Below are 27,617 nucleotides of genomic sequence, written 5' to 3'. Positions count from 1 at the left end.
TAGGTCACAAAAGTACAGTGCAGTTGAAAAACCCAGTCTTGACTTTTCCAGAAATAAAACATTTATAACAGCTACAAGCCCAAGCAAATCATTCTGCTGTGAAAAATCTTTGATTCTCACAACACATGCAAGCCACAGCTAAGCATAGCATAACATAACCCACCTAAGTTGCTTAAAGGGAAGGTGCTAAAAATGTAGAAAGTGAACAAGAGTAATTTGTCCCCATTTTTATTAGTATTTATAGAGTGGTGTAAGTATGCCCCGTGCTTTGCAAACATGAAAAAGGACTGCTGTGGGTCCTTGTCCCAAAGAGCTTGCAGTCTTATTCAGACAGATGTCAGATACATGACAAAACATGAAGAAATGGGACAAGGCCACAGTAGTGTGGACAACAGTATGAAAGTTTCACAGAAGAAGTGAGTTTTGAAAAGAAATTTGAAGACTGTAAGGGAGAGCACATGAACACATAGAAGGCAAGGCTGTTCTTATCATAGGGCAGCAATACACACACACAGAGAGAGAGAGAGTTAGAAGAATTAAAAAGAGGACTTTAGAGAAAGGACTGGAAAGGAATGTAAAGGGATAGAAGCAAAGATGGGAGGAGAGATGAAGGTTGCAGAAGGTCATGCAGAGCCCTGCTAAGTACTGCCAGGAAAATAGTTACCTAAGTAAATCAATAAAAGTCCATTCAAGGTCTTTTTGTCCATGACCCTGAACCTTCCTGTGGAACTTGTTCTGATTTTTTTTTTTAACCGCTTATTTTGTTGTGTAAATGCTTCACATTTTCAGCCAGTTAAGATGTTCTGTTATCATACTAGTTACTACCTAACAAACTCTGACCATACATTTATAGGTGGACAACTTATGTCACAACAACTCCTCCCATTTATATAGTGCCTTTTCTCCTGAAAGATTCACCTATGCCTTGTAGATTATCTACAGCTATAATTTCACACACCACAGATTTCATTAATATGTCTGATGCAAAATACAGCAGCTCTCTAATGGGACATAACAATGTTACATAAAAATATAAGCCAACTAGGGGTGGTTGAAAATTTTCACCAGAAATTTTTTTGGATGGAAAATTGGATTTCTGGCTCAACAAATTTTGTCACAAAAAGTGTCTGCTTTTTGCAGAAAATTGTCTTTGTCCAAAAAAAAAATAAATAAAAAAAAAACCCCAACTGAAAACTAAAACCTTACCTATCAGCTCTCTGAGCTTCCCAAAATCTGCCTTCCTGAAATCCATTGTCTCTATTTTGCTGTTCTCCCTTCTACCCTTCCTTAGAATTGCAAACTCTGTGATTTCATGATCACTTTCACCCAGGCTGCCTTCTACTTTCACATTCTCAACAAGTTCCTCCCTATTTGTTAAAATCAAGTCTAGAACAGCTTCCCCCCTAGTAGCTTTTTCAACCTTCTGAAATAAAAAGTTGTCTCCAATGCAGTCCAAGAATTTGTTGGATAGTCTGTGCCCTGCTGTGTTATTTTCCCAACATATATCCGGATAGTTGAAGTCCCCCATCACCACCAAATCTTGGGCTTTGGATGATTTTGTTAGTTGCTTGAAAAAAGCCTCATCCACCTCTTCCACCTGGTTAGGTGGCCTGTAGTAGACTCCTAGCATGACATCTCCCTTGTTTTTTGCCCCTTTTAGCCTAACTCAGAGACTCTCAACACTTCCATCTCCTATGTCCATCTCCACCTCAGTCCAAGTGTGTACATTTTTAATATATAAGGCAACACCTCCTCCCTTTTTCCCCTGTCTATCCTTCCTGAGGATATAAAATAAGCTAAAATAGCTTGTTCTCATTCCATATTAAGATAACTGTCTATCATGATAGACAAAGAACTTCTATGTCTGATTCCTAGCACAATCAATGAGCTCTGGAGCAACAGATAAAATGAATATTTGTGACAGTGTGGCCAGGAATTTATACCAGAGCAAACTGAAGCAACATCCTGACGTCCAGAAAGGAGTGGAGCATAGGAAAGCAAAGGACTCTAGAGAGACTTCTAAATGGGTTCCTCAAACATCAGGAAACTAATTGTTTGTTAGATTTATTGGCAGTTGTGAACTTTTAAAGCAAAGACCCAAGAGGTGGACATTACCTAAGGGTTAGATTGCAGCATCCTAATGAATCCTTCCCAGCCTCAGAATTGTTGCTGCACAATGGCTTCAGCGTTAAGGACCCCACTTGTCTCTCAATGATTTTTTGAGATGCTCAGTCAGTACATGAGGAGACTGGTGAAAGGAATGGCATAGCTTTCACTAGGAAATGTCTAAAAGCAGTGAGAATAAAGCAGATCTATTCAATTAGGCCCAAACCCACTCACCAGAACACTGTTCAAGTACCTAGCCTGGGTGCTTAGTACTGGGGAGATGCATGAGGAAAAGAAGAATCCCGTCTCTAGTCAGGCCACAGAAAAGCTGTAGAGTTTGTCTGCCATTCCTACTGCAACCCTGAAGTTGCAGTAACCCTGGCAGGGCAAGGTTAATTGAGACTCATTAAAGCAGGGTTATAAATGGGAGCCATCAGACTGCCAAAGGAAAGGATTCTGTACAGAAGAGGAAGAAGTGCTTGCTTAGCCCAGGAAGCAAGGAGACCTAGGAAATGGAAGGACTTTGACAGTCAGGAACTCTTTGTCTTCCCTCTGGCTGAAGGAAATTTAAGCTTGTTGAGGTTTATCTGTTGCTTGCTGGGATTTTTGGACCAGGCTAAAGAAAGGAACAATTATGATTCCCTTTGTAAGCAGGGCCTGAATGAGCTCTCCCCTGACATCTAGTGACAAACCAGAGGGCAAAGACTCCAGGAGCAGCCTGGATTTGAATAGGGGATCAGCAAAGAGATCTGCTTTTCCAAAGTAATCTATTTTGGCTGGTGTTTGGTTACTATTCCCTTTCATATTGAATGAAGGGGTAATGAAGTGTTGTTATCCTTATTGCATGAGTAAAGAACTGTGTTTAACATGCCCTGACTGAGGGGGGTCACTCTAACCTGAACCTCACATGCTAAGCAGGGGGTAGGGATGACAAAGCCTGGTGAAGGGCAAAGGGGGTTAAGGTAGGTGTTTCTATCTAAGGGTGGGGCTTCTGCTTAGAGCAGGGGTCTCAAAGTCCTGGCCCACGGGCCATCTGTGGCCTGAGAGCCTCCCCACTGTGGCCTGGGGAGGAAAGATGCATGCAGCCATGCTACCAGTAATGTCTGCTGCAGGTGCTGCCCCCCCCCATAGGTCCCATTGGCTGGGGCAGAGGGACAGAGATACCATCACTAGTTACCGGGCAGAGTCAGCCATGGAGGTAGCATCATTAGTTGCTAGGCAGAGTCAGCCATGGAGACAGCGTCACTTTGTTCCACAATGAATATAAACAAGTCAAAATACCGAACACAACTATCTGATGCACACCTTGCTGCAATCCTGAAGGTTCCAACTGCTCAGTCACTGAGACCAAACATCAGCAAACTGACAGAACTGAAGCGTTGCCAGGTGTCTAGCAAACACTAAAAACTCTCTGGCGGGCAAAGAATTATATAAAGTTGTATGAGAGTTTTATTATTTCTAAGAAATTCAAAATAAAAAATACAATATAAATATTTTCTTTTCTGAAAACCATCTTCAGTGACATTATTGGCCCACTGGGAGGATTTGAGGACTGGCACTGGCCCTAAGGTAAATTGAGTTTGAGACCCCTGGCTTAGAGAATCCTAGTTCTGCAGAGAGGTATGCCTTAGATGTCATTTGAGCCTTAGTCCTCTGATGTTTAAAGACATAGCTCACGAGACTTAATTGATCGTCTGTTTTTATTCAGTGATGATCAGAGCTGGGTCACTGATAAGCAGGTGTAAGGCTTAAGTCTTAGATGTGGTGCAGGGATAATGTTGCAGTGAAAGGCAAGGCTAAGGCTGCACTAGAAGTGAGGTTCCCTGCTACCCAGTGAAATCATTAAGAGCTGAAATCACTAAGACTTTGCTAAGTGGTAGAATCTCAGAACACAGAAGTGGCAGTGAGAGCCAAGCCCCAGCAGGGAAAAACAAACAGCAGCAGTAAGAAGCCAGTTGCAAAGGTGCATAGCAGCAGAGACATTGCTCGACGCTCACTCCCACTTTCAGGGATGGGAGATGAACCCATGTGAAGGCACCTCTGAACCCTGGGTGTTCACTGACCAAGGACAACCAACTGTGAGTGGGGTGCAGTGGAAGGAAAGGGGAGTGGCATGTTAAAAGGGCATTCATTTGTCAGACTTTCACACTACAAGGTAGGAAACTGAGCCAAAGGATACTGCCAACATACTGTGAGGTGGGTGTTTGCTTACAGTTACGCGCTTTTGAATCATAGTTGTGGTGTTTTCACAAATTAATGCTGGGACCCCTTTCCCTTTTTTTGTTTTACACAGACTCCGTGCTTGTGAATAGGGAAGTATTGCCTCTTAGAACCACCCAGGGTGGTGTTTACTTTTCCCAGATTACTGGGTAAGGGCTTGAGCCAGTTCTGTTTTGTAATGTTAAGAGGAATCCCTAGATATTGAATTTGGCCCTTGTTGCTCCCAGCAGCCCCTGGCAAAATGGTTTCACCTATATTAGGAAAAGGTGGTGAAATGTTCTGCAGAGATGCATGTTTCTTAAAATGGCAGGCTGCAATATTCTGATTGTTTTAGCTTTATTTTTTCTCCTTTCCTTTTATCTGCATCTACAGTGCAGACCGTCTTACACTGGATGGAATTCACTATACCCAGGCCAGGCTTTTACAGAGCCATTATGTGGATCTAGAGCAAGGTTTACATTTTTTAAACATTTGTAAATATAAATTGACCTGGCTTCATGCCTGGATGGGGATAGGAAGGGTGCAGGTGGGAAATGTGGAGGAGACAGGGTGAGGTATGAAGTGGACTGACTAGAAGGGATATGGACTCAGGTAGAGGAAGGAGTGGCATGGAAGCTGTGTTGCCTTGTCAAATCTCACAGTGTTTGGTCTAAAAGTTGCAGAAAGGAGCCTTATTTTCATGGGCCTCATAAGATCTCCCAGAGTGGGACTCGCCTCCTACTAAATTAATGCACCAACCTGATTTGCATGTTTAGTGCTCATTCAACCCTCCTCTCCAAAAAAGGGAAATTAATTAAGAAAAAAACCTTCACTCTAAAAGTTAAGGTTGACAGTGTGTCCATATTACATACAACCACACAGCATCACTTACAAACAGTGTTGCCTTCTTTACAAAAATTCTACAGTAAAAAAACCCCCAAACGTTGGACTGTCTGAAAATGCAGTTAATAACCCCGATCCCTTAGATTTTTGAAAACCAACAGCTACTTTTGAGAGGGTTAAATGTGTAGAATTTACATAAAGAAAATACTGGTCTGGGACTTGACCTTGCACCGTTAAAGGGAATGGGATATTTGCAATTGACTACGATGGGAGTAGGATCCAACCCTTTGAGTATTAGCTCCACTAAAACAGCATTCAGTCCTCTAGTGGAATTCTCTTTTTATGAGAAACAGAAAAATCAAGCTGTGCATTGTGTTTGACCCTACAATAACAAGCTACAGAACTTGGAGGGAAGTGGGGGGGGGGGGATATCTGTTTTTTGTTTCTGTTTCCCCATGGCTTCAGGGGCATATCTAAATGTAACACATATATGCACATAAGCCTTTGTTGCAGGGTCACTAGAAGGAGCAGGACACTTAGGCCAAATTGCTGTCTATCCAGCTTTTTGGTTTTGAAATATATTATTGATATTGACTTTAGATCTTGCCTGACTTACTTTAATTTGAGCAGGGTCTCTACAGAAACCTGTTGCCTAGGTAACAAATGCTATACACCATAATAAGGCAAATTGCTGTTGAAATAAATAGTAATTATGGTCCTGGCTTTAAAACTATTATCTTTCCCTTTATTTTATACCATCCCCAGATAAGATTCTAAATACAAGCTTTGTTCACTCCATGGAAGATGGGGGAGGGGAAAACTTATTTACCACCTTTGTTCCTCTTTCTGCCCCTCCATAGCAGCTCTATTTGTATAAAAAAAAAAGATATTTTAAAAATATTTATTTTCTCAAGGATGCATCACTACAATGTATAAAGTATACAGCAGGAAGGACAGGTGTTGAAATTATTCCTGTTTAATGTCACTTAGGAGAATTGCTGGCAGAAAAACATCTTTAAGTACAAGTGTATTCACATTTGGCATACCCTCGATTTCTCTTTATGAAAACCTACATAGTCTTGTCCTGACATGGGACCTTACATACCAATCCATGTTTATCTGCGATGGAATCTGTTCAGCATATACTGCTTTCCATGTATTACTTCAATGATTTGCACACAAGTATGAGCTTGAAAGTGGGCAAGGAGTGCAATGTGATAGCAAATGCTTTTATATTGTTTACAAGTAACACTGGTCTACAATTTTTGAGAAGTCATCTGCTTCAGAGATAAAATATGCTATTTATTATGTATTTTGATGTGCTGAATTCAAATATGACAATTAAAACAATTGATTGGCTACTGTTTCTAAGATATTAAGTTTTTACATTTTATGTCTATGTATATTGTGTTGATAGTAGAGTTTTAATCATAAATTGTAAACCTAGGTCTTTTCATGTGTTTATGGTTGCTTTACATGATAATATTTCACCTGTCCTGTTTATGTAACACTTTAAAAATCAGCAAAAGGGTTATATAAATAAAATGTATTATGAAACAAAAGGCAAAAAACTATTATGTACATAGTTTAGTCCTATTCAGTGTCTACTCGGCGCTTCTTGGCTTGTCTCTTGTATTCATTAAATGGAGCATCTCTTGTCACTGTCCAGCAATAGTCTGCAAGCATTGATGGGCTCCATTTGCCCTGATAGCGTTTCTCCATTGTTGCAATGTCCTGGTGAAATCGCTCGCCGTGCTCGTCGCTCACTTCTCCGCAGTTTGGTGGAAAAAAATCTAGATGAGAGTGCAAAAAATGTATCTTTAGTGACATGTTGCAACCAAGGCTTTTGTATGCCTTGAGGAGGGTTTCCACCAACAACCTGCAGTTGTCTGCCTTGTTGTTTCAGAGAAAATTTATTGCCACTAACTGGAAGGCTTTCCATGCCGTCTTTTCCTTGCCACGCAGTGCATGGTCAAATGCATCACCTCGAAGAAGTTCACGAATCTGAGGACCAACAAAGACACCTTCCTTTATCTTAGCTTCACTTAACCTTGGAAATTTTCCACGGAGGTACTTGAAAGCTGCTTGTGTTTTGTCAATGGCCTTGACAAAGTTCTTCATCAGACCCAGCTTGATGTGTAAGGGTGGTAACAAAATCTTCCTTGATTCAACAAGTGGTGGATGCTGAACACTTTTCCTCCCAGGCTCCAGTGACTGTCGGAGTGGCCAATCTTTCTTGATGTAGTGGCAATCTCTTGCACGACTATCCCATTTGCAGAGAAAACAGCAGTACTTTGTGTATCCAGTCTGCAGACCAAGCAAGAGAGCAACAACCTTCAAATCGCCACAAAGCTGCCACTGATGTTGGTCATAGTTTATGCACCTCAAAAGCTGTTTCATGTTATCATACGTTTCCTTCATATGGACTGCATGACCAACTGGAATTGATGGCAAAACATTGCCATTATGCAGTAAAACAGCTTTAAGACTCGTCTTCAATGAATCAATGAACAGTATCCACTCATCTGGATCGTGAACGATGTTGAGGGCTGCCATCACACCATCGATGTTGTTGCAGGCTACAAGAGCACCTTCCATGAAGAAGAATGGGACAAGATCCTTTTGATGGTCATGGAACATGGAAACCCTAACATCACCTGCCAGGAGATTCCACTGCTGTAGTCTGGAGCACAACAGCTCTGCCTTAGTCGTGGGTAGTTCCAAATCCCTGACAAGATCATTCAGTTCACCTTGTGTTATGAGGTGTGGTTCGGAGGAGGAGGATGGGAGAAAATGGGGGTCCTGTGACATTGATGGTTCAGGACCAGAAGTTTCATCCTCTTCCTCTTCCTCGTCTGACTCAAGTGAGAATGATTCTGGTGCACCAGGAACCGGCAGTCCTTCTCCGTGGGGTACTGGGCGTATAGCTGATGGAATGTTTGGATAATGCACAGTCCACTTTTTCTTCTTTGACACACCTTTCCCAACTGGAGGCACCATGCAGAAGTAACAATTGCTGGTATGATCTGTTGGCTCTCTCCAAATCATTGGCACTGCAAAAGGCATAGATTTCCTTTTCCTTTTCCTATTCAACCACTGGCGAAGATTTGTTGCACAAGTGTTGCAGCATATATGTGGGGCCCACCTCTTGTCCTGATCTCCAATTTTGCAGCCAAAATAAAGGTGATAGGCTTTCTTAACCATAATGGTTATACTGCGCTTTTGTGATGCAAAAGTCACTTCACCACAAACATAGCAGAAGTTATCTGCACTGTTCACACAAGTACGAGGCATCTCTGCTCACTTTGGCTAAATAGAAATGTGTCCCTTTGCAAAATCAAACACTGACAAATAAGAGAGCACAACACTGTATGATTTCTAGAGCTGATATAGGGCAATTTGTTCAGCAGAGTGATGTAAGCTTCGTTATGATTGCATCATCCATGACTTCTAGGAATAACATGATGCAATTCATATCATGTATGACACAATACCAGCTTCAGATTGCATCATTCATTGTTTTGCTAAAAAGCAAGTACTGTCCAAACCCAGTTATAGATTTATTCGTAGATCCAGTCAAAGATGTATTTTAGTCATTTCTGGTTTAAATTGAGATCCCTTCCCTTTATAAGTCACTTATCCTCCGCCATTCCCAAGTCAAGGGTCGTATATACTGACCCAATAGCATATCTTGAAAACTAGAGCCAATCAACAATTTTAAGCATCATTTTCGTTCTCAGTGACCCAGAATTAGTAAAGTTTGACTACATTTATTTCAGAAGCATTTTGGCTGTAGAGCAGTGTAATTGCACTAGAAAAGCAAGTAAGGGAAGAGAATTTGGATGAGTGCAACCCCTTTGGAGACCTATGTCTAAATCTTAGCTCATAACTGAAAAGGAGTGGGGTGGTCTCTTCCAATGCCCACATCACAAAGTCACCATTAGTACAATTGACATTCTGGGCTGAACAAATGCCTCAGACCAAGCACTGGAATAACAGAGGGGTTGAAATGGCAGAGCTGTGTGGGGAAGCATTGATTTTAATGAATGCTAATTCACTGACATTTTAAAAATATGTAAGTTACAGGTGTTTGGGACAGTCTGATTGGTATATAAAATTGCCCCATACTAGTCCCAGGTTCAGTCTCTGTCGGCAGATCTGTAGGGCCCAAAAAGGCAATGGAACCAGTTTGGTCTATTGCAGGGGTTCTCAAACTTCATTGCATTGCGACTCCTTTCTGACAACAAAAATTACTACACGATCCTGTAGGGGGGGCACCGAAGCCCTGCTCAAGCCCTGCCACACTAGGCAGGGGGGCCCCCAAGCCCCATTACCTGGTGTGTGTGGGGGCAAATCTGAAGCTCAAGGGCTGCAGGGCCTGTAACCTGAGCCCCGCCACCCAGGGCTGAAGCCCTTGGGCTTCAGCTTTGGCCCCAGGTGGTGGGGCTTCGGCTTCAGCCTGGATCCTAGCAAGTCTAATGGCAGCCCTGGCGAACCCATTACAACAGGGTCACGACCCGCAGTTTGAGAACCGCTGCCAAGAGATCACACAAGGGGTTCTGCATCCTTTCAAACTGTTTGGAGTGGCTCAGGAGCATGAATTCCAACATCAGGGAAGAGTGTTAAGAAGCAGTGCGCACACCACAAACTGGCTGTGAGTTCTACTTAAATTTCACCAACCAAGTACCAGGTGTGAACTACTCAAGCACTGTCACAGCCTTAACATGGAGCCACAGGCAGTCCCGTTGGGTACTCCCGTCTGTCTTGCCTCCCAGGAAAACTTCCCTTTGATAGGCAGTCCTTTACACCAAAAATCACAACAACATTCAGGTTATTCCAGGACAATTGCTCCTTAGATCCTACACCAAAGACAATGCTTGTAGCCAATCCTATAATAAACTAACCATTTATTAATAAAGAAAGAAATGAGTTTTTTACAAGGTTAAAACATACACACCCAAATGAGTTACAGTCTTAGGTTTCAAAGGGTGATAGAAGCTGCTGTGATATGAAAGCTCTGTCCTTTAGGGCTAACCTGTGCTAGACACCTGGGGATCCCTTCCTTATGCTTAGAAATCTTTGCCCCTCAGAGTCCAAGCAGCATAAAGAGATCCAGTTTCTTCTTGTCAGGGATTATTATTCCCATTCCCCAGTGTTCAGACTGATGGGACGAGTCCACATGTATATCTCCACTCCGGGGGTGTAGGGGTAAACAATTAACAAAGTCTTTGTTCATGGATGTGAAGGCTACCCCTACTCAGTATCATTAGTAGATACATAGCAGCTCTTTGGCATTCCACAGTGGGACTGATGCTTCCATTCCCCCAGCACTAGAACCATATGTGAGGTATGCGGGTTGGAGGACAGAGGAAAGATTCCTCCTACCTTTCCCCCCTGCACAACTGTGTAAAGAGCTAGTGTGATGGCGTGTGTACCTGTAGCGGTGCAGACTGACCACTGCAGCACTTCCTGCTGGTTATGCTGGGAATTAGCTCTCTTGGTCTCACTCACCATTGCTCCCACTTCCTCCACCATCTGACCCATGTTGCTCCCAGACCACAGTGTCCTTTTCAGGACACAGCCCTCTATCTCCCTCCTTTTGGGGGAAAGGCGGTCCTCAGTCCCTCCACTTGCCTCAGCAGCCAACTGCAGTCTCTAGTCTAGCCCCTGGATTTAGGGGCAAACTGCAGTCTGGATTTAGGCCATTCTCCTCATTGGCAAGTAGGGGTAAAGGGGGGGAACCCAGGCCCACAAACTACTGTGAGTCCAGGCTCAGGGACCCTATAGCTGGCAGCAACTTACTGCCCCTCCTCCTATTCCCACTGCCTACTTTCCCTGGGCCACTTCCCGTGTAGTCCTAGCACCTTCCCTTCCCTTGCTTCAGGGCCTCAGTCTGGCCAGGGTCAGCCAAGACCTCCCTATTGCTCCGCTACCCTGCCCAGCACTGCAGTATCTCCAGTGCACCCCAGCAGATAATCCTTGCCCTCCAGGGAGAGACTTCCTTTGCTCTGCTGAGCAGCCCTTTATATATGGGCTGCTCCAGCAAGCCTTCTCTTGATTGGCTCTCCCAATGAGCCCCTTTCCTGATTGGCTGGGTTCTGAACAGCCTCTTCAAGGCTGCCTTAACCCTTCACCTGCCTGTGTGGGGTAGCCACCCCACCACAGTATCCCAGACAGATTCCCAAAGGGTTAGTATGGGCCTGGGAGGCCAGTTAACATACTGGACTGCAGGTGGAGGGAGGTCCAGGCTTAACTGATGATAAAGGGTAGGGGCTGGGAGAAGATTATACACAGAGGAAGTTGAGAGTAGAAGGAAATGTAGGAGAGAATCTGCAGTCACTCTCTGGGATGACAGATAGACATATACTCACACACACCGGGAAGGTAAAGGAGGAAGCCTGAGGGGGGGCAGGGTCTTCTTCTGAACCAAGAAGTCTGGCAGGAGGCCAGGAGTGAGATGCAGCAGCCATTGGGAGCAGGCAGTGGTATCCCCTGGTAAAACAACACAATCTTGACTTTTTGGGAGAGAGCTCTGGGAGGCGTTCAATGGAGAACAGCAAGGGGAAATTAAGAGGCATGAATGGCCAAGCTTGAAGAGGGCAGAAGTTGGTTTAAGTTTGTACATTTGGTTTGTTAGGAGATTCCAGACAAGGGCCTGAGAGTCCCAGCCCTGAGAGAAAGGTGAACCAAGAGAGATGTTGCAAGAGAGAAGGCCTGAGAAAGGCTGGTTAGTAAGAAATCCAGGGAGGCAGCAGCAAGGAGCTTCATGAATCAATCCTGGGCTGCTGGTTAAAGGGCCCCTTTTGTTGTTTTTAATATGTTTTCTCTGTAATACTTCTATCTTAAGAATAAATGTGCTTTCTTATAAAGAGCTGTATGGTAACTTATAATTGCAGGCAATTATGCTGTCCATAACCTCTGGAGAAAAAGCAAAGCACAGATGTTGGCCTTTTAAGCAATCTTGCTTGTAGAGGATATCATAGTGTAGGCCCAGAACTATGCAGCCTGGAAATAACCCAGTCAGGAGGGAGAGAAACATGGGTCTCTGCTCCCTGGAGCTGGTGGCTGAGGAGCCAGGAGCCTAAACTGGGTGTCCTTGGTGGACAATGGAGGAGGAAAACAAGTGCAGTTGCCCTGAACTGTGACAAGACTGGAGAAGGAGACAAGGATGACAGAGAGCCCTGAGAAAAGAGTGTAAAGAACTTGGGGTCCAGAGTTAGGGCTGAACTCCTGATTCAAGATTTTGGACTTTGATTTCTTTGACTTAAATCCACCTCTTTCAGGTTAATAGAATTCATGACAGGGCTGGAGGGGTGAGTCATGGGAAGAGCCAAACCACCGGAGGACCAAAGCAGCTGTCAGCAAGGGAACCCAGATGGGGGGAGAGTCACTATGCCATGACTGGCCATGAGGAGGCGCTCCAGTGTTGAGTCTACTCTTTCACAGCTTGGCACAATCTGTTCCTAAGTATATTTACTGGCTGATGCTGAGATAGATTTGTTGAATTCTAGTGGAATAGAGGGATTGCAGTGTGTGCAGGACATACTTCATCTTAACGTTTCAGCTTTGATTTTTCTGGTACTTTCATCTGTCATACATTTACTTCCTTGCGAGTTTATAGCCGTTCTTCTGTCATACTTCTGTAGCTTAATATCTCTAATATCACAGTACTCAGGGAAGTAATGAATATGAATTATTTAAAAAAAAAAACCACTTTGTTTGCTGACACATTTTTTTTCTTTGCTGAGCTAGGTCCTCAGATCTTGCTGAGCTTTGCTTGGGGTGTGGTGGGGACAAGGTGGGTGTATGCTTATAAAATTTGCCGCTGACACCAAGCTGAGAGGGGTTGCGAGCACCTTGGAGGACAGGATTAGAATTCAAAACAACCTTGACAAATTGGAGAATTAACCTGAAATCAGCAAGATGAAATTCAGTTAAGACAAGTGCAAAGTGCTTCACTTAAGAAGGAAAAATCAAATGCACAATACAAAATAGGGAATAACAGGCTAGGTGGTAATACTGCGGAAAAGAATCTGGTGGTTGTAGTGGATCACCAAGTGGATCTGAGTCAACAATATGATGCAGTGGAGAAAGAGGTTAACATAATTCTGGGGTGTATTAACAAGTGTCATATGTAAGACACAGGAAATAACTGTCCCATTCTCCTTGGCACTGGTGAGGCCTCAGCTGGAGTACTGTGTCCAGTTCTGGGCACCATAGTCTAGGAAAGCTGTGGATAATTGGAGTCACTCCAGAAGAGAGCAACAAAAATTATAAAATGTTTAGAAAACCTAAGCTATGAGGAAAGGTTAAAAAAAACTGGAGGACTGTGATCAATTGTTCTATATGTCCGCTGAAGGAAGGACAAGAAGTATTGGGCTTAATCTGTAGCAGGGGAGATTTAGGTTTGATACTAAGAAATATTTTCTAACTATATGGGCTTTTAAGCTCTGGAACAGGGGAGGTTGCAGAATCCCCATCATTGGAGGCTTTTAAAAACAGGTTGGACAAACACCTGTCAGGGATGGTTGAGGTTCACTTGCTCCTACATCACCACAAGGGGCTGGACTTAATGACTTCTTGAGACCTGTTCCAGCCCTACACTTCTATGATTCTATGTATTCCAATGAGATTTGCAAACCTTCCCTTTGTAAAATTAGCCGTGAGGGAAACAGAAGATGAATTTTTACACGTAAACTGAGTGGGAGAATGACCAGTGCCAGACAGTGCTAAGAGAGAGAGAGATCATGCCTAGAAAGGACCCCTCATGGAGAGGGCATGAAAGGACTGGCCATGAAAAGCAAACCTTCCTGCTCTGGCCTGCCTCTCTGCTGACACTGACAACAGGGTACAAATTTTGAAACACAGATTCACGAGGGAGAAAGATTGTTTATAATCTATCAAGATTTAATTGCCAAGAAAGACTGAAAAAACTCTTAACTTCTGTTGGGAACTATGTTCACAAAATTTGCCACCATAACTTGCTCTTTTGTTTGCATATTAATAGGGAGACTATTAGAGGACCAACGCAATGTCAGCAGGGGAATGGACATGGAGAATGAATAGCATCAGTATCCCTAAAGCCAAGGTGGTCTCTCCAGCTCAAGATTGAGGTATACCGGCCAGGTAGTTTGGAGAAACTTATACTGCCATCGCCTTTGATGTACTGGTATGTAGATAGAGTTTCACTCTCCAAAGCTATTGACCTAACATCTTTCATGAGCTCTAAATTCACTTACAGTATGTGTAGGGAGGGGAATGGGAAGAGAATAGAGGTAATTATAATGACTTCTGATGTTAATTCAGAAAAACAAAATCTATTTACCATTGAGGTTTATACCACCACAACTTTATCTAATTATTCACATTATTTCAATGATAGCATAATATTTCCTGTGTTATAATCTAAAGAACACCATCTATCTGTAGACAAGAAGCTTTCTGTTATTTATTTCTGTTGAAACTCAAATCTTAGAGCCTAATCTGGCAGGAAACTGTTAGTCTTCTTGAATTTTAACTACAACACACAGAGTTTGCCACTTATTGTCAGCCAAGTTACGTAGGTTTCAGCCTTTGGGAGTGCCAAAATCTGTCACCATCCTGACAACGAAATATGCCTCATTCTATTGTTCTGCAAAAGGGCAGAAGTAACGTCATCCTCTATTCATCAGTGAGCAGGGGCAATTTTCGTGATATTTTGCCCAAAGAGCTTACTTCCTGGGATTGCCTGCTGTGATATGTACTCTGAATAATCTATAAAATTTGATAGCTTCCAGGTTTTTTTTTAAATCTCTATCATTTAGAACACCTTTTAAAAGACAGGTGTTCCACAATTCCAAGCCAAGCAATTATCCTGCTTTGTTCCATACATGTGTGCATGTTTCGGGGGAGAAATTATAGCTTTGGGGGGGGGAGCATCTTCCCAGGTACTATACATCTCTGTAGTAGTTCCCTGATCCTGATTCTTGTACTCCCTAATATTTGCATTGCTGAGTCTCTCATGCACAGTTAATTTAGACTAGACAGAACACTCTGAGTCAGATTCTGTAGCATGGTGTGGCTGATTTACTGTACTACTGGCAAAATCTGGCTGTAGAACTAGCATAACCAGCCCTAGAAGGATCACTCCAGTGGAAACGGGATCCAGTGATGAAGAGGCTTTTATGGCATCCAAATTCCCTGCTGCAGGCATAAAAGGCATAGCTGGAGCAAAAGGGGTATGGCCAGGGTTTCTTTACACCTGACCAATCACAAGCTGGTGTTTTGGCCCTTTGCAGCCATTGCTAACTGGTGTAATTTACAGATCAGGAGAGTGCAAATGTGATCAGCAAGTCACCTTTGTACCCTTTTACACAAACTTCCACTGTGTGCTCCTCAGATGTAGTGAAGGATCTGGTCCCTTTGTGTTGCTTGTGTCTGTGGATCCAAGAAACCTGGTTTGGATTTAACATTTTGTAAACATGACTTGTTCTTCCCGTATTCACGCCAACTTGGGATTTGGTTGAAGCAGAGAGATCTGTGTAAGTCCCTTTTTGGGGTAGAGCTTTTATGGTCTCAAAGTTTGTCTCACATGTGATTCCATATTTATAACTGAACAAGAAGTGCATACATTTTTGTTTTTGCAAAATATTAAAGCATTAATTCTGAGTGCAAATATTTGCACCTCTGCTCCTAAACATTATGTATCTGATGTTGTTAGAAGCTCAATGTTAAACAGTGGTGCCAGTGATGGTGAATCAATGCAAGCTTTTCTTCTTTGCTTTGCCAATGACTTCAATCCACACTTATTTAGATATAAAAATTCTTCTATCTGACTCAAACAAATTTAAGAGCTGCCTTGCCACACCGTGTAAAAAGACTACCCCTTCCTTCTTGTTGTCTTTCATAAATACATTGCATGAGGTAGAGCATTTGTTTAACATGTTAGTAACTGGAGAAAAGGAATTATCTTTTGTCACTGCTGTTTAACTAGAAGGGTTTATGCATAATTATTCAGAACAGCAGATAAGGTTAATTATTTATTTTAGTAAATCTTCTTAATCCAGACTTCTATGAGTAAATTTTTCTCCACTGAGATACAATTAGAATAATCAGATCAAGACAATACAGTAACAGTCAATGTCACAGTTTAAGGATAACTTCACCTGTATTTCCCTCCCACCACACACATACACGCCATGGACTTCTCCAGGAGTGCCCAGTCAGGTCACCTGTCTGAGCAGGTACCCTTGTCCGACTCCCTTCTGACCAGGGTTTTAAGGCTGCGTAGCCCCCCTGCCTTACACTGACTGTGATACCCCAATGAGCCAGTCTGCCAAAGAGCCTGTGCCTGTGCTGTGGTTTCTCTCCAAGGGTTATGAACAGTGCATTGAAAGTAGGTAAAACAGGCCACACACCTATCTCAGTAGAAACTTATTCTTAAGGTAAAAGCATCACAGAGAAAACATAACAATAAAAGTTCCTACCTGCTTACTAAAAGCTTACCAGATGTCATCCCTCAGTCTCATGGGATCTTGTCACTGTGGTTGGGGCTCCCTTTGGACAGAAGGTTCTGTGCTTTTTCTGAATCAAAGGAAGTCTTTATGCCAGTTAAAAGTCAGCCTTTTTATACCAAAAGCCCTTTCTTTGTCTCTCGGTCTCTGGAAAACCCAGCCTGACCCAGTATATTCAAGCCTCCCCAAGGAGTGGTACCTCTCTGGAGGGAACTACAGTTTTAGTGAAGAGCCTTAATCACCCTCCCCCCCACACTGTTTTTTTTTTTTATTTGTTTTTGGTTTTTTAGTTCCGGGAGGATCTGTGGGAAATCTCCCCATCCTTCTCTCCGGTGCTGCATACAGTCCCTGGCCCACAGTGATTCATAAACTTAATACAATATGGTCTCCAAAGATACTGCTGGTTGCAATATCTGTCATAGTCACAAATAGGACTGGACAAACAGGAACAAGCTGTGTATGAATTTTGCCAAAAAGAACCCAAACATTCTAGGGTCTGATTCTGCTGTAAATCAGGAGTTACTCCTCTGAAGTCAAAGGAGTTACACTGTTGTAAAATTGGGTGGGAGGAGAATCCTGCTCCCTGCGTTCAATGTCAGCCATACCAAGAACAGGAAGAGGAAGTCATCATAACTGGAGATCACAGAAGTCTGGGCATAATGTTGTTTAGACCAGTCCCCCAGCCAAATTACAGCCTGGGAAATTTCATTTTGATTACTCTCCAGTTTTGCTACAGCAGCTGTTTGTGTGTTTGTATTACATAGATTGTATGCTCATTGGGGACAGAGATTGTGTCTTCCTTGTGTTTGAAGAAAATCTAGTACAAGCTAGATGCTAAGCACAATCTATATAAATAATGATAATGAATAATTGTTATCAACTGTCTTTTGTAGGTACAGTCAATAGAAAGAAAGCCTCACCATCCCAGGAACCAGGGAAGCAGCAGGCAGAATTCTACCTCCCTGAGGTCTAAGGGTCATAGATGCGTGTAACTCTACTTCACTACCTGGACGCATCTGCTGGCCAGTATTTAAGAGGGACAGCCATGGCTGTGCCTCCTCCATGCCCCTTCCCATCAACTTTGGGCACAAATACACCACCTGGAACATGGGAAGGGGATGGGAGTACAGGGACTGGAATTTTACCTTATGTGGGTTTGCCCGAGTTGAGGAGTGGTGGATGGAAAGTCCTCCCTGTTCTGAACACAAACACAGGCCAGACAGAATCTGACCTAATGACAATAATAATGGGTCTGACAGTTAGATCTCCACCAGCTCCTTTGTATGGGATCCTTAGGGATGAAAAGTTTATATCATCTAAGATAGTTACTCTGATGGAACAATAATGGAACATTTTTCATTTATTCTCTCTGCCTTTGAGACGTGATATGTCTTCTTACAATATTAGTGGGTATATAGTCCTACAATACTACAATACTAATCAATGCCATTCTGTTTATCAGGCTCTTTGTTAGAGCACTGGATATGCTAACAAATCATTTTGGGAAAGAAGTGGCTATTACCACTGAAAAGTGCCCTTGGTCTGGGAGTGTAAAATTTGAGACACCAGCAAGAAAAGGCTGAATTGCAATGAATGACTAACCTACCTGAAGCTGCTGTAGAGTGTTCCAGGAAAAGATGCCAGGGAAATTTGTTTCCAAGCATTATGTCTGAGAAAGAGTTAGGCCTGATCTACACAAAAAAGTTAGGTCAACCCAGCTTCTCTCTCTCTCACCAACAGAAGTTGGTCCAGTAAAAGATATTACCTCACCCACCTTGTCTCTCTAATATCCTAGAGCCAACATGGCTACAACAACTCTCCAAAGATGATTCGTTGATGAATGAGACAAAGGAATTAAAGACCAGTCAAAGGTATGAAAGCTGAAATTACCATATTAAAGCAAGTTGTTCCAGAGCGTGACAAAATAATTTATAATGGTATCAGTTGACAGGCAACCCCAGAGAAGAGGGTGTACTAGCTGCAGGCATGCTAGCAGAGACAGTACTTGTGCCCATTTTTTCAGATGTGGCAGTAAAGAATACTACCAATCAGGATTTTGGGCAGGAAAATCACAAGAGAGGAGAAACAAAGTTGGTTTGTCTCTTGCATCTGATTTACCAGGAGTCTCCTATATTTGCCATGTAACTCCCAAGCAGCAAACTGGAATAACTAATTTAGTTGGGAAGAGGTATGATGTGGTGTTTCCTCAATAAGGACATGAGGGCACAGGTGTGCACAGTTTCAAAGAAGTAAGTGGAAGATAGTCTCCCAAGAACATGCCTTAGAAAGCTTGATGAGCTACTGCCAATGGAATTCAATCCCCTACCAAGGGTGGAGTGAAGACCCATTCCAATTAAGCACAGGTGATAACATCTTGACTGTTTGCTGGTCAGTCCATGCAAATCAGAGAACTTGGTCATTGGCTACAATGTTAGTGAGGAGATAGTCAAATACTAGTGCTGCAATTCACCTGATGAGGCACCAGCACCTAGCCTCATTAACAATATGAAATGTGTATTTCCTCATGTTGGCATAGCAAAAGTAGAAGCTCTTGTGAACACCAAAACCAACAATTCAGACAACTTGTGCATGCTTAAAATAGGGAGAAGGGATGGCAATTATCCCCAAAGAAAAACCTGCAATTGTAACATTAGGCTCAGGTAGGCCTGCATACTGAAATTTTAACAAGCACTATTTGAGCCAGATGTTGCTGCTCAGTGATTATTTGAACATAAAAGAAACACTAGTCAAAATACCTAAAGGATCATCTTGCCAGATAAATATCCCTGTGAATAACCCATCAACACATGACATCATTTTGAAAGGACAAATTGTACTGGGAAATTTACAATAGATTACATTTGAAATATCAGTGAATAGTCAAAAACAACAAGGAGTCAAGGTGCCACCAGACTCCTTGTTGTTTTTGTAGATACAGACTAACACGGCTACCCCCTGATAAGTGAATAGTCAGCAGATAAAATCCTTACAAGTGGCATCGGTGTCAAAAGAGAGAGATGGTGGAACCAAGGATCGAGTACGAAGCCAACAAAGAGAATCACTTTGAAGCAGATGGGATGATTGAGATCTATTTAAACTAGCAGTGAACCTGAGTCATTCATCAAAGGCACAAAGGAAAATGGCCTAGCAGATCTGAAAGTTGAGTCCAAAATTTGCTCGAGAAATAATGGAGACATGGGATAGATCCCCAGTCTGCAGATGCGTTTCAAGTTATATGACCAGCAACTGTACAGAAGGTTTACATCCCAGTGCCTCACCCACTATATAAAGAGGTAAAGTAATATCTGCAAGATCTCTTATACAAAGGATGGATCACAAAATCAAGTCATCCTATTCATTGTCAGAAAAGAGATGGTAGTCCAAGACTGCATCTACTATCGGGAATTTAATAGAATACCAGACAGACAACCCATCCCTCGGATCCAGAGAGGTAACTCTGGTTTCTCCGGATCACATCAAGAGAAGGCGTCACATCAAGGTTTCATGAGTGAAAAAGCTGTCACATCACAGCCTTCATTACTCCATGGGTTTTCTATGAAAGGGTTAGAATCCCATTCAGTTTAAGAAATGCACCTGCTGCCTTCCAGCTGTGTTTGGAAGAGTGCCCTGCAGAACTTAGGGATGAGGTATGTATTCCCTTCACGGATGATGATCTTGTGTACAGTTGCACTTTTGAAGAACATGTGGAGAATATAAGGAGAGTATTGCAACTATTACAGAAACATGGAATTAAGATGAAAGTTTCTAAATGTGAGCTCTTTGAGAGAGGTACATTTCTTGGGAATGGTGGAATCTGCTAAAGGTGATAAGATGGATTCTGCTGACACCTTGGCTGTTCAGGCTTTTGCAGAGAACCACTGAACACCATAGAGGAACTTCACAAGCTGCTCGGTTTCATCACCTACAGACTAACACGGCTGCTACTCTGAAACCTACTATTGAAGGTACATTAAAGACTTTTTTCAATAGCGAAATTATTGTGTGACATGTTGACTGTTCCACTGGACTATGACAAACACCATTGCCAAAACTGAACTCAGAAAAAGAAGGAATCCAAAAAGCAATGAAAGGGATCTGGACAGATACCCTCCAAACGGCCAGTTACATGGACTAAGAAATGTCAACAAGTTTGAAACTTGCTGATTAACTGCCTGATACAACCACCAATAATAGTCCACTCCAGTATTGATTTACCCTTTATCCTTCGTGTACATGCTTCCAAATAAGGCATTAGGTGCAGTCTTATACCAAAATCAGGAAGGTAAACTGAGTCATAGATTATGGGTCAAAAATGCTAACTGCAGCTGAGAAAAATTATCACCTTCTTTCAGGAGAGCTGGAGTTTCTGGCTTTAAAATGGGCTGTAACTGACAAATTCTGTAATTTACTTCTACTACAGACAGAGGCAGATTAAGGTTTTGTGGAGCCCTGGGCCAGAGCAAGTGGGGGGGGGACCATCCACACCCCATTCTGCCCCTTCCCCATGGCCCCACCCCATTGCACCCATGGTCTGTACTGTCCCATTCGCCCCCCCCACCAGTGCAGCTTGCAACCAGTTTGCTCCTTTCTGTCCCCCACCCCCACTGGAGCCCCAAGACCAGAGAAGCTCTGTTTCCCTGCCCTGCCCCCCGCCATGGCCTCTGGGCCATGGCGGGGAGTGAGAGCTCTCCCAGCCCTGAGGCCACGGCAGGGAGCTAGAGTTCTTTCAGTCCTGGGGCCGCAACCAGGGTCTGGGCCCAAGGGCTTCACCCGCAGCCGGTTGCTCCTGCCAGGGAGCAGGGTCGAGGTGTGGGGGCTTGCCCCGCCCACCAAACACTCATGTTAGGGAGCAGGGTGTGGGGGTGCCCATTTTTCTGGGGTCCCCCTGTTGGCCAAGGCCCCTGGGCCCAGGCCCCCTGCCAGGGAGCAGGGTCGAGGTGTGGGGGCTTGCCCCGCCCACCAAACACTCCTGTTAGGGAGCAGGGTGTGGGGGTGCCCATTTTTCTGGGGTCCCCCTGTTGGCCAAGGCCCCTGGGCCCAGGCCCCGTCAGCCCAATGGCTAATCCGCCACTGACTACACACAATTCTTTAAGGCTTACAGTGATAACAACAGCCTGCAAATCTGTTCTCACCTCTGTCAGGCTGAATGCCACAGCACACTGGTGGATTGCAGAATTAGCTGACTTTAACTTCAAAGTTAAATATTGTTCAGGGAAATCTAATGTGGGAGCAGGTGCTTTTTCCAGAATTCCCCTTTATATGGAAAAAATACACGACAGAATGCACAGAAGATATGAGCAAAGATGTTGTTAATGCTGTCTTACAGTCCTGGATGTATAAAGAGATGGTAAGGTGTTTTGGTTAGCGGCTATTACTACCAATCTTTTGGCAGTAGAAGAATTCTCCATGGGTATTAAAGCCACCATAAAGGCTATACCATGAGAAGACATTTTGGCAGCTCAGAAGAAAGGATCCAGCAATTGCTACAATTCTTCATCACAAGCCTTCTGGGCACAAACCGAATAACAAAGAGAACGCAGGAGGATGTGCTGATGTGTGAATAGTATATGTTGCCTCTGGATACAGATGGAATTCTTTATTGGAAAACCAGGTGACAAAATCAACTACAAAAGACAGGTATATCAAGAACTACATGAAGGGATGGGATATTTAGGAGCAGTGAAAGTAATCAGTCCCACACAAGACTGGTTTTACTGGCTGCAGATGAAGAGGAACATTGAACATTGTCACAGAGCCTGTATATGCATCAAGCAAAAGAAACCTCACCAGCCTACCAGAGCTCCACTAGCTAACATAGTTGCAACAGAACTGTTTGAGCTTTTATCATTAGACTCCTTGCATCTAGACAGAAGCAAAGGAATATATGTACACATCTTAGTCATAGTGGGTCACTTCTCTAGGTTTGTCCAAACCTTCCATACCACTACCACGTCAGGCAAGACTGGGAAGGAAAAGAGCTTCAATTACTTTTGTTTTAAAATTTGATTTCCCCAAAAGAATCCATCATGACCAAGGACCAGAGTTTGAAATAGTTTATTAAGAAGATTACAGCAGTACTGTAAAATTGAAACATCTTGCACAACCCCACACCACCTACAGGGAAATGGGAAGATAGAAAAGCTGAACCAAACTTGGCGGCTATGTTGGGAACCTTGCCAGAAGAACAAAAGTCAAACTGGAAGAACTCTCTTAATAAAGTCATTTATGCCTATAATTGTTCACAAATGAAGCTACGGGGTTCTCACTCACGTTTGCCCACTGACATCACATTTGGTTTACCTATAAACTCTGAATCCGCACCTGGGGATCATAAAGATTACATTGAGAAACGGAAACAGCAGATGAAAGAAGCTTATGAACTGGCATCAAAATGTTCTTCTAAAACTGTTACTTGTGGTAAGACTCCCTATGATCAGCAAAAAGGGCAGCGCCATGCACTACCAAGTAACAGTATTTGTCAGGAGCCTTTCAGAGAGAGGGGGACCAGGCGAATTAAGATTTTACTGGGAAGATGAGCTTCTTGTAGTACTTAAAAGGAAAGAGGAAGTAAAAGCAGAAGGTAGAAAAAGATGTTAGTTCTTCATCACCTGTGACTTCTTGCTTTGGATATGATACCACTCTCTAAACCACCAGCACAAACTAGCACAGAAGAGATCAAAAGGAAGATAGAAATTTGGACTCCAGTAATACTGCTCATGGCATAGAGACTTTGAATCCAGAGGCAGAGACATTTCATCCACGTCTGGGAAATGAAGATGTTATTGATCCAGGAAACTTGGAAACTGCTGGTCAGACTGATAAGACATTCACACCATCTGTAGAAAGACATGAATGCCAAAATGGAACATAAAACCAGTAGTGTAAGGGGGCAGATCACCACAACAATCCACTGACACAGCAAGGTCATCCATCTAGAGACAGAAGAGACCCTCAGACACTGACATATGAACAATTAAGGACACCTACTTATCAGCGTCCCAACTATTGGACTGGTGACTACCCCATGAGGTTATCCTCGTATTTGTCACGTGCCATATCAAGCGCCTATTTCTGTACCTTATCCTGCATTCTATCCAAGATTGATGTAATATTGGTAAATGAAGTGTTTTATATATCTGGATAGTTTGTAATTGTTAGTTTGGTACACTTTCTAAATAGCTTGCCATATGCTCAGTAACTTGGAGTTAAATAGTTAACCATTAATTACATACAAAGTGTTATTTCATATGATATTAATCTAGTTGGGGATTTAAGGCGTTCAAAACTGACTATTCATTGGGAGATTGGAACTAAAATTGCTGCAGAAACTTTCTGCTTAATGTGAAATAAACTGAAAAGAGATGCAGAAGCCTCCACCATCAGTAGCAGAACTTGTGACAGAGCAGAGACAGAAAGACTCACTTGAAAATGACTTTTATGAGCTTATGAACTTGTGGACAACTGCTAATAAATCAAACGGATGGACTATATGTTATATTTTGTTAATGGAAATGTCCCAACACTTCTGGTACAAGAGGGGAGTGTAGAAATGCTTTCAGTCATTGTTCAGACTTACAGAAGAACGAATTATGAGCAACTAAAAAAGTAACTACGAGACAAATATTACTTGTAATTAGAATGGATAAATGGAGCGAATAATAAATTAGCTGAAGTGGCGATTACAGAAAGTTAAATGTTTGATGTGAAATCTAAGTAGTTTAATTCCAGATGTTAATTATTTCAAGTGCCTTTTGCAACATGCTGAGTCTAGTGAAAAAGTATGAATCATTGTCTGGCTTCAGGTTTCAGAGTGGTAGCCGTATTAGTCTGTATCAGCAGAAACAACGAGGAGTACTTGTGGCACCTTAAAGACTAACAAATGTATTTGGGCATAAGCTTTCATGGGCTAAAACCCACTTCATCAGATGCATAGAGTGAAAAATACAGTAAGCAGTATATGTATTACAGCACATGAAAAGATGGCTTTAGCGTGAACTAAAAAGGAGCATATGCCAACAATTGGTGATGTGTCTATTATCCCATAAAATTTTGTACTAACATGGCCTTCTAGCATTATTAATTTAGGAGTTTTTAACTCACCATGGCTAAGACCTCCGATTTCTTCTTTGTGTAGCATAATCTAACCTCCTTCCATAAGTGTCTTTAAATCTGATTTTCAAAGGAGTTGGTTATTACTCATTTCCCTAAAAGGCTGAGTTGTCTTGCCAGAAATAATAATTCTGCTACTTTGAGCATAACAATTTTTTAATATGAGTTATAATCTTAAAACAATTCATGCTGCAGCAATGTTTTATGAGAAGCTTTGATTCAAATATTCTCTCTCTCTGTTTTGGGAATTTGCCACTCTGGTTTGAATCTTAGTAAATACAAGCAACAACAATTCAGCATTTAGGAGGCCAGAGTCTTTTTTTGAATACCATGATTCACTGGGCAATTATTGAAGATGTGCTGAGGGAATGGCTCAGACATTTCTGACCAATTCCTTTGTGTTTCCTTTTGTTTTCATATACATTTGCTCAAATACTATTGACCACATCATGGCTGCCATGTTTATGTACATAGCTACACTAGATCAGGGGATTCTTGAGCTGTGAAAGTCCTGGAAAACCTTAGAAGCCAGTTATAGAATTCTGATTGTGGTGCTGGCAAACCAGATGCCAGCTCTTGCCAAGGACCCTATGTCTCAACTGAACACTGACAAATACATTGCTGGAATTAGTCTGGCTCACATGAATGTTAGTAGTGTTAAAATAGAGGTTACATTTATAAGAATGTGTTTAGCATTTAGACTTTATGAAAGGCTTGTAGGATGCTGCATGTAGTAATCTCACTTATAACACCTGTACGCCGTGTTATAAAGTAATATTAAGTGTTTGCATTCTAATCCTCTGTATTTGTGTAAGTTATCAAACAGGAAGGAAACATTAGTTAATGTAAAATGCTGGCTTCCTACAGAAGGTGTTAGGTCTGGCCTACTAAGAAGGCCCGTTGAAACCAAATGAGCCATTGTGAAACATCAAAGAACAAAAACGTTGTTAATTGCATTCCTCCCGCCACACACATGCACCATAAAGAGGAGATGTGCTTGTGAACTCGTCCCCTCACCGTGAACTCTGTGGAGAAGGGAATAAAAATCCCTAACAGGAAGAAACTGTATCTCTGTGCTACTTGGACTTTGGGACAGCAAGATTTCTAAGCATAAACAAGGGATCCCCAGCTGCTTAGCTCAGGTTAGCTCTAAAGGACATAGAACAGTGGCTCTCAAACTTTTTTACTGGTGACCCCTTTCATATAGCATGTCTCTGAGTGCGACCCCCCCCCCATTATAAATTAAAAACATTTTTTTATATATTTAACACCATTATAAATGCTGGAGGCAAAGCAGGGTTTGAGATGGAGGTTGACAGCTCGTGATCCCCATGTAATAACCTTGCGACCCCCTGAGGGGTCCCGACCCCCAGTTTGAGAACCCCTGACATAGAAGCCACTGTAATATGCAAGCTTTCTATCATCTTTTGGAATTTAAGACACTACTTATTTGTGTGTATGTTTACCTGCTTTACCTTGTAAATAACCATTATTTCTTTTTCTTAGTTAATAAATCTTTAGATAATTTATTATAGAATTGGCTACAAGTATTGTCTTTAGTGTAAGATCTAAAGTGCAGTTGACCTGGGGTAAGTGACTAGTCCTTTGGGATTGGAGGTAACCTGAGTATTGTGATTTTTTTTGGTGTAAGGGACCATCTATTACAAAGGCAAATTTGCTTAGGTGGCAAGATATACCTGAGCACCGAAAGGGACTGTCTGTGATTCCATGGTTAGGCTGTTATAGTGCCTGAGGAGTTTACACTTGGTTGGTGAAATCTAAGTATAGAACTCTCAACCAGTTTGGGGTTTGTGCCCTGCTCCTTTAACAGTCTGCCATGAGGTTGGTACTCATTCTCATCAGCCACTCCAGACAGCTTGACACTGGTTACACCACAAAACCACGAGCTCCATGAGGATATGCTCTCTGCTTCCTACATTCTACAACTTCTTGCTCTCAGGATCGTAACTTATCCCAGATGCAATCTGCAGGAGTCACTGTCACTCTAGCGTTGTGTTAACCTGCATTAATGGGATGCTAGGGCTGCATTAGTGTAGGAGTCACATCTAAACCAGTAGTGCTTTAAAAAACATTACATAGAAGAGGACAAGTCACCTGTTCACCTAACTGAAATAAAGGGGAGTTAAGCACTTCACTTGCTTAGGTGCCAACAGATGGCGATCTAAAATATCTCTGAAAACCTAGCCCTTAGAGTGTAAACTTCTCTGGGCAGAAACTGCTTTTTATTTATGTGTAAAGTGCTATGCACACTTGTATCACCATAGAAATAATAATGAACAATTGAAAAATACTATCTCGATATTGTAATAGAAACCACCAGATGGCAGTATCATAGTTATCTTGTTTCGTTATCGTAGTTAACTTATTTCCTTGCAAAGAAAACGTATTTAAATGATACATTCATAGCGTTATCCTTACTTTGAAAATTAGTTTTAAGAATGTTCAGGAAGTATTTCCTGGTGCCTGTGTCCTTTTTATAGCCTGCCAGTTATGCAAAGTTAGTCGAAGATAGATAGAAGGAAGTTTCATTGAAACTAGTTGGGTAACTATATGAAGAGCTATGGCTTCTGCAAGATATCTTTCATGTCCCTAATTATCATGGGTTCAATAGGGGGAGGTTCTAAGAGCACTGTGAAGAGTGCTGAATGCTTTTAATTGCCACTGACTTCAATGGCCTTCAACACGTAGCAAGATCCAACCACAACTGTGTCAAATAAAAACATGGCAATTCAGAATTCTATGTAACATATTTTGGGCCCAATCATGCTATATGTTCAGTATATCTCAGATGTGTAAATGCCCAGTTCTGTAAGGTGCTGAGAGCCCTCAACTATCACTGAAGTTAAG

This window comes from Chrysemys picta, chromosome 1 (assembly GCF_011386835.1).
Source record: "Chrysemys picta bellii isolate R12L10 chromosome 1, ASM1138683v2, whole genome shotgun sequence".
Taxonomy (NCBI): Eukaryota; Metazoa; Chordata; order Testudines; family Emydidae; genus Chrysemys; species Chrysemys picta.
The sequence above is the reverse complement of the archived record's forward strand: the minus strand, read 5'-3'. Positions refer to the sequence as shown.